Genomic DNA, 11,098 nt, shown 5'->3' with positions numbered 1-11,098 from the left:
TTATAACAATCACAAAGCAGCTAATAATATAGTGAGTAGGTGGTGCTATTTGCTATCTGTTAGTTTTAGCATTGTTTGCCAACTTCATTGTTGAGCTGGCTATATGCTTTCTGTCAGGAAGCCATCCATAACTGGTTCAGTGACTGCATCCATGTTCAGTGGGTGCCCTCAGTAGGCGCTGAGCACCTACTGTACCTGGCAGTGTTCAAGTCATGCTCCTCCCACTGAGCTATACTGTACACTCTTGTTCAAAAGCTGCCAGCATGCCAAAACTTTGCGTGGGCTTTGTGTGTTGCGTGGCAGGGAGGCACTACAGACCTCTGCAGTATAGGAAAAAGAAGGTCATTTATGTGGGATGAAGCCTGCAGGGCAATAAATGAGCAGCATTTAAACTTAGCCAGAACAATCAGGCCGTTGCTGCTACTTTTAATGACTTTTTGTGTTGTTTTGGCTAGAATGAAATGAAATGTACATCCCAAACAAAGTCTTGTTGGAAATAATTTGTCATTTAGATTGAGATTTCAATGTTAGCAGTAGGCTACAACTTAATATGGACCTCTGCAGTCGTGATGCCACATTGCATTGAAGCCAAATTACCTCAGTTGGGAGAGACTGAAGATCGTTCGTTTGAACCTGGGTTTTGGCGTCACCACGGTACTCTACAGTTATATGCAAATGATCATCTCACTAACTTCAGAAAAAATACATGGATCAATGCATACATTTGAGAAATTACAGGTTAGGCTAAGAAATGTAAGTAAGCAAACACCAGTTTGAAATATACATTTATAATCTCCACCACAGCTTGTTATTCACAAATACTTGACTGTTGTTGTAAATAGGCTACATCTTTCCTGGATTGCTCAAGTTGTTCAAAACTCAAACAGTGTACGCAATAAGAATGATTGCTCTAATGATTCAAAAGTGACACTAGCTGTTGTTAAAACATCCCCTCTTTGTATGACTCAGCCAAACATGGAAAACATCTACACTATGTATCCTTGTTCCACAAAATGAAAACCATTCATAAAAAAAACTTTCAGAGTGGAAATTGATATGAACAAAAATTAATGTGAACATTAAGTTAAAAGGACACATGTGCAGAGTCAGTCTTATTGATGGAGCTGTGGAGCCAGCATCCTGTCACAATCATTTCAGGAAGAGCAAGCTGTAGTGGAAGAGTTCATGTAAGGTTTTTGTTGAAAAAAGCTGATTTTACAGAGAATTTAAGGAACTTAGGCACAAAGCAAAAAAGTGCTTCAAGGCAGGGGCTGACTCAAGCAAACATTCACAATTCACAACTCAGTCTGTCTCAGCTGCTGGTCTGTTTGTTGTCTCACCAACAATTCTGGTTGGACAAATTGAATATTCAGTAAAGAAGGAGATGAAGAACCTCTTGGGGATTTTCATTGTTGTTCATGTAACAGCATTGGATCTCAAGGTACACTGAATATCTACTTTTTTGGGATATGATACTTTGATAAAGTCACAATTTAATTGAAATCTATGTACAGTACAAGTCAAAAGTTTGGATGTGGTGTGTCCAAACTTTGACTGATACTGCATGTATATATAACGTACATGCAACTTCAGATAAGGTCTCCCCCATTGCTGTGATAGCATCTCAAACAGACAAATACTCTGGGCTGGATGTGTTCTTTTCATGGCCTATTTAGTATCTGCAATCATGACAGATAGTATTTTAAGCTGAATAGTAAATGGGTACATGTGGTACTGAAAAGAAGCAGGAAACCCTGCTGTGAGGTAAACAGCATGATGATTATGTACAATACTGTACATTAGAGGCTCATATGATGATGCATTAGCTGAAGGGACACTGAGCAGATCCTGCTGCTGGTATGAATACTAAGAGCTTTTCTAAACAACCATACAATCTTTGAGTGAATCTAGACATTATGAAGCTATACTGTTAGAAATGCATCATCTCAGACCAGCAATGAATAGCGAAAAAATCTTAAAAACATAATTAAGGTCTTTCTGCAACATGTTCAACATCTGCCACAACTGCTGTAATGGTTCAAGCATCATTGCTGACCTCTTCCATCATGGACTCCCTGCTCTTTCGCTGTCTAGCACCATCTGGGCTAATTCTACACAGTTTCTGCCACAGTCTTTTCCCTCTTCTGTCAACACCCTGTGAATTCAACTTAATGACTTGAACAGCCTAACTTGCACAAGTACAGCTCAAGGTCAGAGTTGAAGCAGCTCTGCTTAATGAGAAAGATGTAAAGAACGGAAGTGTTTTGGGCAATGGTTGATCTTCATCTTCATTTCTACTCCAATATAGTATGGTTACATGTACAGACTTGTTTAAAGCCAATGCTTGTCTTTCTTGCCCTGTTCGACTCCATTATAAAGCTGTAGTGTGTATAGTGTTGTCTGTGTCCAAGTAGCTCTGTGATGAAGCTGGTGAGTATTATATCAGTGATGGACCTCAAAACCTCTGTTCTCTATCTTTTAGCTGAACTGACTGCCAGATTTATTTTATTGTTGATCTCTGTTCACACTTATTTGTTTTTTATGTCTGATATTTTAGTTATTTATAAATAATTAGTTCATTTAAATTTTATTAAAAATGTATATTACTTTTTCTGACTTCCTGCCATAAACTCCAATAGAATTAAAATAGGGAACTTGAACTCAACTCAGATTTCAACATCATGTCTGACTTTGCGTGTGTGACACTGAGCACTGTTTTGCTCAGAGACTGCGGTTAAAACAAAACACTCCTTATGAAACATAAGTACAGTAAAATAAGGTGTCTGTGTGGATTTGTGTGATTGCATGAAATTCATGTGTGTTTTGTAAAAACCTTAACTTCTGGAGCAGACTACACAGTATATTGAACTATGTTGTTAGAGCAGTATGAGTGTATTCACACATATTAGGCTATTTATATACATATTTTTTCCTTCTAATTTAGAAAACAGCTTTTCAGGCACCAAAATTCAAATGCTAAGAAGTATTTTGTTGGATAATGCAAAACAAGTAAGTAAGAAATTTTCTTTAAATTCTTGTCAACAGTGTTTGTACAGCATAATATCCTGAGCCAGACCGACCTCTGGTGGACACACCGACAAATTACACAGGTAAAAGTAGTCTTTTACACGCCGAAATAGCTCAGTTGGGAGAGCGTTAGACTGAAGATCTAAAGGTCCCTGGTTCGATCCCGGGTTTCGGCAGTGAAAGGGACGCTTTTGTAAGTCATACCATGTTAAACTCAGGTTATTATGGTGACAAGGTAGTTGTAAAATAGGAAAGAAGACTGGGCAATGAACTAAGTGAACATATATCAGTAAGCAGTGCAAAGCAATCGGCATTGGTAATAAGTACACCTACAGTAATGTGGATTATGAAGTTGTTGAGAAATTTACAGCACAAACACCTCCAGTCGTGGACTAACTGATACCCACATATGCAGAGACACGGACCATGTGCAGGGAGCCCTTTAAAGCCACTTGTCCTGACTGCATATGTTCTCTTTGCAAGATTCATTTATGTAGATACAAGATTAATCTAAAATATTAATCGAATTAAACATTATTCAAAAGTATTATTCTTTTAAAAACAATTTCTGTTACTGTATTAATTATTTTTCAGTAGTCAGCTTGTTTTAGGGGACAATAACACATAGCAGTAATACATTATATACAATACAACCCAGTAGATGGCAGGACTCGTATAGTGTAGGTCTCAGTCTCAAAATGGAAACCTTGAATATTACAAACTCACGCGTGCCATAACGGTCCGTTAATAGCCTATAAATTGATGATCATTCTCTGCATCTTTGTATCAGCCGAAATAGCTCAGTTGGGAGAGCGTTAGACTGAAGATCTAAAGGTCCCTGGTTCGATCCCGGGTTTCGGCAGCTGAGGGCAGCGTTTTACACCTTAAAACTGATTCTATCGTGAAGTCTACTCAGCCACGTGCACACACACAGGTTACACTACGGTAACACTGCAGGAAACTTCAATAAGGTCCGGCTGCGGCCGATAGCACCTCACGCCCCCCTTGGCTCGTGCCTCTGCTCGTGTTCAGCTGGTCCGGCCAGCCGAGGATATGTGAAGAGGTCTTTTATGACCGGACTTAACCTCTTACTGCCTCCTCATGCGAGCACAGGATCTAATCTCGTCTGGAATAGACTTCTATTTTTTTTCATATATATGTACAGCTACCGTGCAACCATCTTATAGTAAATGTGTAAATATTTACTCCCGTAGTCATTGATTTATTTTAATTTACCATTACCACTAACTTCCGTGTAAATATAATTTTTATAACGATAACAATAGAAAAAAAACGAACGAAAAATGTGTCCAAATTATTGTTTTCAGATTATTTCCAATGTTTCAAACACTCATATAGTAAAATTATGATCTGCAAAATGTAGAGGACTGCTCTGACTTGAAAAAAGGACCAAGCATAATTATTAGTATTAACTAATGATCATTATTAAACATTATTCGTTCTCTTCTTTTCATACACACATTTTCTTAACTTTGTCATTTTCAATAAACAATATATAGTCTGTGTAAACATCACTGAATGTTATTCTCACAACTAATCAAGGCAGACAGATTGAAGAAATTTATAGGGCTTATTATTCAACAAATCTGATCAAATCACAGCCAAAATGATTGGCTTATGCACATATTTCTTATGCACATGTTGATGAATACACAAAGTAAATCCAGACATGGCAAACAAGAAGTCTGGCTGGTTGTAGTCCTTTCAGAGTTGGGAGCTGAGGCTGCTGTCTGACCAGAAGAGGAATGTCTGGAGGTCTGAAGTGAGGGTGGACGACCAGAAGAGTCTGGACAGACGCAAGTGGGACAGAAGTCAATACGGCTGAATGTGATATAATGAACATAAAGTGTCTGTTTATGAACAGCTTTTGAGACACCAGATCCAAATGCTAAGAAGCATTTTGCTGATAATGCAGCACAAGTAAGTAAAAAAAATTCTTTAAATTCAACAGTGTTTGTACAGCATAATATCCTGAACCAAACCGACCTCTGGTGGACACACCGACAAATTACACAGGTAAAAGTAGTCTTTTACACGCCGAAATAGCTCAGTTGGGAGAGCGTTAGACTGAAGATCTAAAGGTCCCTGGTTCGATCCCGGGTTTCGGCAGTGAAAGGGACGCTTTTGTAAGTCACACCATGTTAAACTCAGGTTATTATGGTAACATGGTGACAAGGTAGTTGTAAAATAGGAAAGAAGATTGAGCAATGAACTGAGTCAATATATATCAGCATGTAGTGCAAAGCAACCGGCATTGGTAATAAATAGACATTATTATGGGTCCCGGACCCTTCTTGGAAACTTGACCATCCGTCATCTGAGTGCTTTGACACTTATCCCATTAATAGACAAGTAGTACGTCAGACAGTATAATTACATTGCAAATAGCCCAGTGGCTTCAGGGGAGATTATATATATTTATATATATATATATATATATATATATATATATATATATTGCATTTCTAGTCTCATCTCTACTGTTACTGTTACTGTAAGATCTTCATTCTTCATCCTGTCAGGTCTCCTTTTTGCAATGATATGACCCATATACATGAACTGCTGACCAAAGACTGTAATCAGTTGATGTTGGGCTATAATGTCACAAATGCTTTTAAGTGCACCTAAATTTAATTGGCAGATATAAAAATAGCCTAATGTAAAGCTGCTGCAGAACTGCAACAACAGAGAGGCAAACAAAAACTGCCAGAATTTGGTTCAATAGCTTTCTATCAGGTCCAGCTGAAACACTTTGGTGCAAAAAACCAATTATATAACCAAATACTGCTTTTGTTATATATTTAGGTCACATTAGACATCAGATCATGCCAGGAGAGCCTCAGCATGAATAGGATAGGTTTAAGGGACCTCCTACGGTACATTTGGAGGCTCAGGCCCTCTCTCAGCTGTTCTAACCTGTGTCGGTGCCAGCCGAGGCGTGTAGAGGCAAGAGAGCCACAGTCCAAGAGAGTAGGTCCAGGCCACGGGGCACCAAACAGGTCAGGGATTTGCGTCACTCCCATTGAAACTTTAATGAATGGCCAACTGGCTCTCTGTGGTGATGTGCTAATCAACAGTGCATTGATAATGAACGGACAGAAAGTGGTTCAGAGAACTAACGATGTGGGAGATTGATGGGGGGGATAGAAAAGGTGCAAAATGTTCTGGTGTGTGGCAGGATTGTGTGTGTATGAAGGAACACAGTGTCTCACATTCACTTAAAAAAGGAAATGATAGCAGGAGAAATACCAAAGACACATGGAGGGAACTGAGGAAAATGTAATAGAACATATTTGGCTGCCTTCTATCGAGGCCTGATAGAAACCTGAACTTAAACACAACATCCTGCAAAATGAGACCCAGAGTTCGCCTTGTTCCTGCAGATTGTTTGCTTTTGAAGTGAGTGCAAGAACAAGCAATGATAAGGTACGCTAAGATAACATTTGATTGATCTCCAGGAGTGAAATTAGCTATTACAACAGCACAAGAAACATAGAGTGGTAGGAACAGGATACAGATAAATAGAAAAATATACAAATAACAAATGAGTGAGAAAGCCATATGCAGTACCATACACTGTGATATAAATCTGCTGCTGCCACTGACAATAATAGTAGTCACAGTTGGGTAGTTTTTTAAGCTGCAGGTACATGCTTATGGATTCATGTATGTAGTAGTAAAATATGAATTTCTCACAAACAGCTGTAGCTGCATTACTTTGATAGAAAACAGTATGCAAACCCTTAACCATAACACATGTGTTGAATAGGAAGTATGTGACAAAAGATATCGCTCTGCTCCATCAATAACACCCTTTTCTCCTGCCTTAGGTCAGAAATGAGACATTCCAGCTACCAATTTGGTGTTTAAAAGACTGTAAATCACATGCTTGTGTGTCTGCTTATGAGAACCACAAATTGATGTAGAGATACTATTTGGGAGACATAAACAACACTGGAAATCAAACTGAAAAGTGTTTTTTAAATTGTAGGGTGTGATGACAGTAATAAAGTAATATTTATTTCATTTGACATAATGCAAAATAGATGCTGATGTTTTCTTCATTTTTTCAAGCAGGGAATCCTGATTTCCAGTTTTTAATCAAATGCACCATTAGTTTAGAGGAGAGGAGCTACAAGGGGCGGTAAGAGCATCATTCCTTATGTTGATTTTTAATTTAAAATATTAGAGCTTCATTCTACAAAAACTACAAGAAAACATGCACAGATTTTATCCTGTAAACAAGACTTTTTAATGTATTAATACATGATGTATCCTGTTTTTGAGACAGTCTAATTGTGTTTGTGTGTTTGAAGGGAACGGGGGTTATATTGTACATCTCTTGTGAACTTCAACTCACCCCTGCATGCTTAAAACTAATTTGGCGACAGAGATTACAAACTAATTGTATTCCTTTTTTTTCTTTCTAATGTACGCTGTGCTTTCTCATTTGTTGCTATGTAATTTGTTGCTGTGTAATATCCTGGGTTGTTGGTTATGCAAGATCTCTCTCTCTGCATTGTGGCTGGCACTGTGCATTTCCATCGCTGTAATTTGGTTTCCTGGTGGCTTTGTTCTCACTGCTCTTGGAGAGCTACAAAGAATGCCTGAAGATGCCAGTCAAGCTCTGAACCAATTCAGTTTGGTGGCTGAATGAAACCCACAGGTGGAGAGCAGTTCAGTCAGCCGGATGGACGTGGGGAAAGGATGTTTTTGCTCTAATTAATCAAGACTCTTTTCAATCTAGTTCCACTTCCAAGCAGCTCCCACGGACGTCCCGGTGGATTTGGCATTGCTTGAAGGCTTGCATAACTGGAGCAACAGTGACTTCTACCCAGCAAACTTTATAGCTGCTCGTGTCTCCCATGTTTCCAGCACAGCCACAGACCCAACTTCCTAATCTTATAAAGTTGTTATGGTGAAGGTGTTAGCAAACAGAGCAATATTAGCATTCATTTAGAGTTACGTTTCTGGCCACCTTTGAATGCACATGCAATATTCATTCTCTTAGTAGCTCTGTTTAGGACTTCACCAACTCCTTGGAGATAGATGTGGCTTTTTAGCAGCTAAATTCTCTACTGTGCTCATCATCTAATCTCTAACTTTGTCTGTTTGATGTTTGGTCCTCAGCAAGTAGTACTAATAACAGCTGTCCGCTGTGGCTGGAAGCAACACTGGTAAGAGTGGAGAGAGTGAACCAAAACATCTAAGAATAGATATGGGCTGTTAAACCGAAACACTGAGCTGAAAGATACTAAAACACTGTGTAGAGCTGAAGGAAACTGCAAAGTTGGATGGTCATTCTCTGTGGGTTCATCGATACAAGCCACATCTACCACATTAAGTATAGTCATTTGATTCATTGTTCATCAGTTCAGCTTTAATATTTATAATTGGTCAACTTCTTTGCATCTGTTCAAGCTGTGTTTTATATGCCCATACTTTTCCTGGCCACAAATCCTGTCTTCAAACTGTTCTTAAATTTTTGGTGCTACACATATTCTAGTGAGATCACAAAGCCAGTAGGGTTTGGAAATATTTTTGGACAGTCATGCCACTTGCCACCTGTCATGGCTGGAGTTGAGCAAGAGAAAAAAAAAGGCAGACACGCCTACAGTACTTCTGCCTACAAAAGGCAGCGAAGATCAAAACAAAAATGAAAATTAATAACTACAAGCCTGTACCCACACTCATAAGTTACTCTACACAAAATGGGGATGAAAGATATACTTTATAAATAAAAGATTATACTTTGTGTTGCAGATGAGCATGAAAAAAAGGTTACTGTATCCAATAATTTAGACATACTGTATATAAAGTTGTATTTTTTTCAACAAAAATATCCATTGTAGTGTTACAGGGTTCAGTGGGATCAGAAAAAGTCACATTCTTACAGACTAAAAGATTAAAATTGTGTATGGCCAAAACACATTGACTCAGACCATTTATTACAAATTATACTACAGAGCACTGGGATGACCCTCCTCAAGACTTCCCAGCATGCATCAGTAAGAACAATCAGTTCAGTGTTTCTGAGTGTTATTTAATTGTTTTCTCTTATTTTACTGTTGTAGGACATTGTTAAACGTATACATCATGGGCACATAGTGGTACTTATGTCCTTAATTAATTATGTTCAAACTAAGAATAACTGTTGTAGCACCATGATCCAAAGTGTTATCAAGGAGAGTCTTGGCACCTGGTGGGACTTTAAGCTGTAATATAGTACAACTTTTAGCAGACTGACCTTCTATTTAGGCAAACTTGGAGCACAGGGGCAAATTAATTCCCCACTCACCAATCAAACTAAATCACAGGTCAGTATTTATGCTCTCACACCCTACCGAACCGCCTCATGCGTCAGTATCATTGACCCTCCATCAGATCAAACTGTCTCACAGGTCGGTATTTTTGACCTTCTTCCAGACCAAACCGCCTCACCAGTCACTATTTTTGACCCCCTTCCCAGTCAAAGTGTCTTTTGTGTAGTATTATTGTCCTTCCTCCTGCTCAAACTGACTCACTGGTCAAAATAGAAAACCAAAACTAAAAACCAGTAATGGTTGTCAGTTTTCAGGAAGGTCAATAATACTGACTGGCCAGTATGTTTCAGTGGAAGGAAGGTCAATAATACTGACCCACGAGTCAGTTTCATTGCCCCAAGCACTGTCCTGCCAAACATTCCCATGTCCCTCTCCACAAAGGCATGAAAGCTCTCCAAGCACTCACTGCTGTTGGAGTACTGCTGCTGGATGCCTCAAGCCGTTGTTATTGTCACCAAACTGCCAAACGTGTTGATGAACGAGTTCAAATGTTGACACAAGAATACTAGAATACTGGTTTACAAGTCTCACACATCATGCAAATGAATGTGGCTCAACACATTTCTGTCTTTATAGAAAGTGCAGCCATTAATATTCATTAGTTGTTGCATAACTCACAGAAGTGTGTCCCTAAACCGGAGAGATCTGGCCTACAGAGGAGAAGTATGCCAGTGTTTTTCTAAGATGCTCTTGTTGTGGAGCTCTTGTGACATAACCCACCATGATGTATACAGTCCAAATGTGACAAGGGAAGGTTGTCTAAGGGAACACAGTATGACCCGCTTTTGTCCTTTGAGACAAAGAGGAGGCATTGTTTTCTCAGACTGACTGAGTAGAAAGTATCGAACCCACTCACTGTTCCTTGAACAAGCTCCAAGGACAGCGGGGAGGCCTGTTTCTCTGAGTAATCCATGTAGATGTTGTTGTTCAGATTGGTGTTGTTCTTTCTCTGCACTGAGCTGACCTTTGCAAATGTCTGGGTGCTGATCTACGTCACTAAATGAAAGCTGCACTTGAGAGAAGTTTGCAATCATTGCTCTTTTGTTCTCCTCACTGAACAGTCCTACTCAAGTGGCGTCTGAACTTTGAGTGGCTGTGTAATCAAGAAAACAAGTCCACAAATTATCAAATTACCTCCAGTATATTGTGGTAAAATCATCACGCAGGTGAGATCATTTGAAAAATGCATTTTGCTTGTGTAAGTAGAATAAATATAAGCATATAAAGAATGAAAATATATATTTGTCTTTTGCTTCTCAAGCTTCGTATCAGGTTTGTTTCTAAGCATGTCAGCAGATACTCTCTTCCTCTACTTTCTGCCTAGGGTTCGTGCAGTTTACTGACCCCCTGCTCTGCATGTTCCAAGCCTTACACAGAACAGATGAAGATCACTGACATCATCCACTGCAGATTGACACTGCCAGATGCATCAGTCCACTTTACGTGCTCTGTCTGTGAACTGCCGCAGTCTGACAACTCCTCTGATGCAACGCTTGCATCACATTCACTAGTTTATGTGCTTCTACATTTCATATCCTTTCCCCTTTGGCTTATAGAGGTCACAAGGGTTAATGACTGAGGTTATGATGGTTATCTAATGCACCACGTCAACATGTGTCGTCAGAGCAGTCACACTTTCCAATGACAGTATTGTGTTCAGCATGCTGGTTGTTTCCTTCTTCTCTGGCGCATCAGTGTGTGTTTTTTCTCACATGAGTGGTGGGGCA

The 11,098-nt window shown here is 39.2% G+C and overlaps 3 non-coding genes across 3 annotated transcripts; all 3 read left to right on the top strand.

Moving 5' to 3' along the window:
• The first annotated feature begins 3,130 nt into the window (after positions 1 to 3,130).
• trnaf-gaa lies at positions 3,131 to 3,203 on the top strand. The gene has a single exon. It is a non-coding gene; the product is annotated as a tRNA-Phe (tRNA).
• A 613-nt stretch (positions 3,204 to 3,816) lies between these two features.
• On the top strand, positions 3,817 to 3,889 carry trnaf-gaa. Its single transcript has one exon. It is a non-coding gene; the product is annotated as a tRNA-Phe (tRNA).
• Positions 3,890 to 5,084: 1,195 nt separating this feature from the next.
• On the top strand, positions 5,085 to 5,157 carry trnaf-gaa. Its single transcript has one exon. It is a non-coding gene; the product is annotated as a tRNA-Phe (tRNA).
• Positions 5,158 to 11,098: the final 5,941 nt, after the last annotated feature.

The sequence above is a fragment of the Thunnus maccoyii genome, chromosome 3, assembly GCF_910596095.1.
Source record: "Thunnus maccoyii chromosome 3, fThuMac1.1, whole genome shotgun sequence".
NCBI classification, from domain to species: domain Eukaryota; kingdom Metazoa; phylum Chordata; class Actinopteri; order Scombriformes; family Scombridae; genus Thunnus; species Thunnus maccoyii.
The sequence above is the reverse complement of the archived record's forward strand: the minus strand, read 5'-3'. Positions and strand labels throughout refer to the sequence as shown.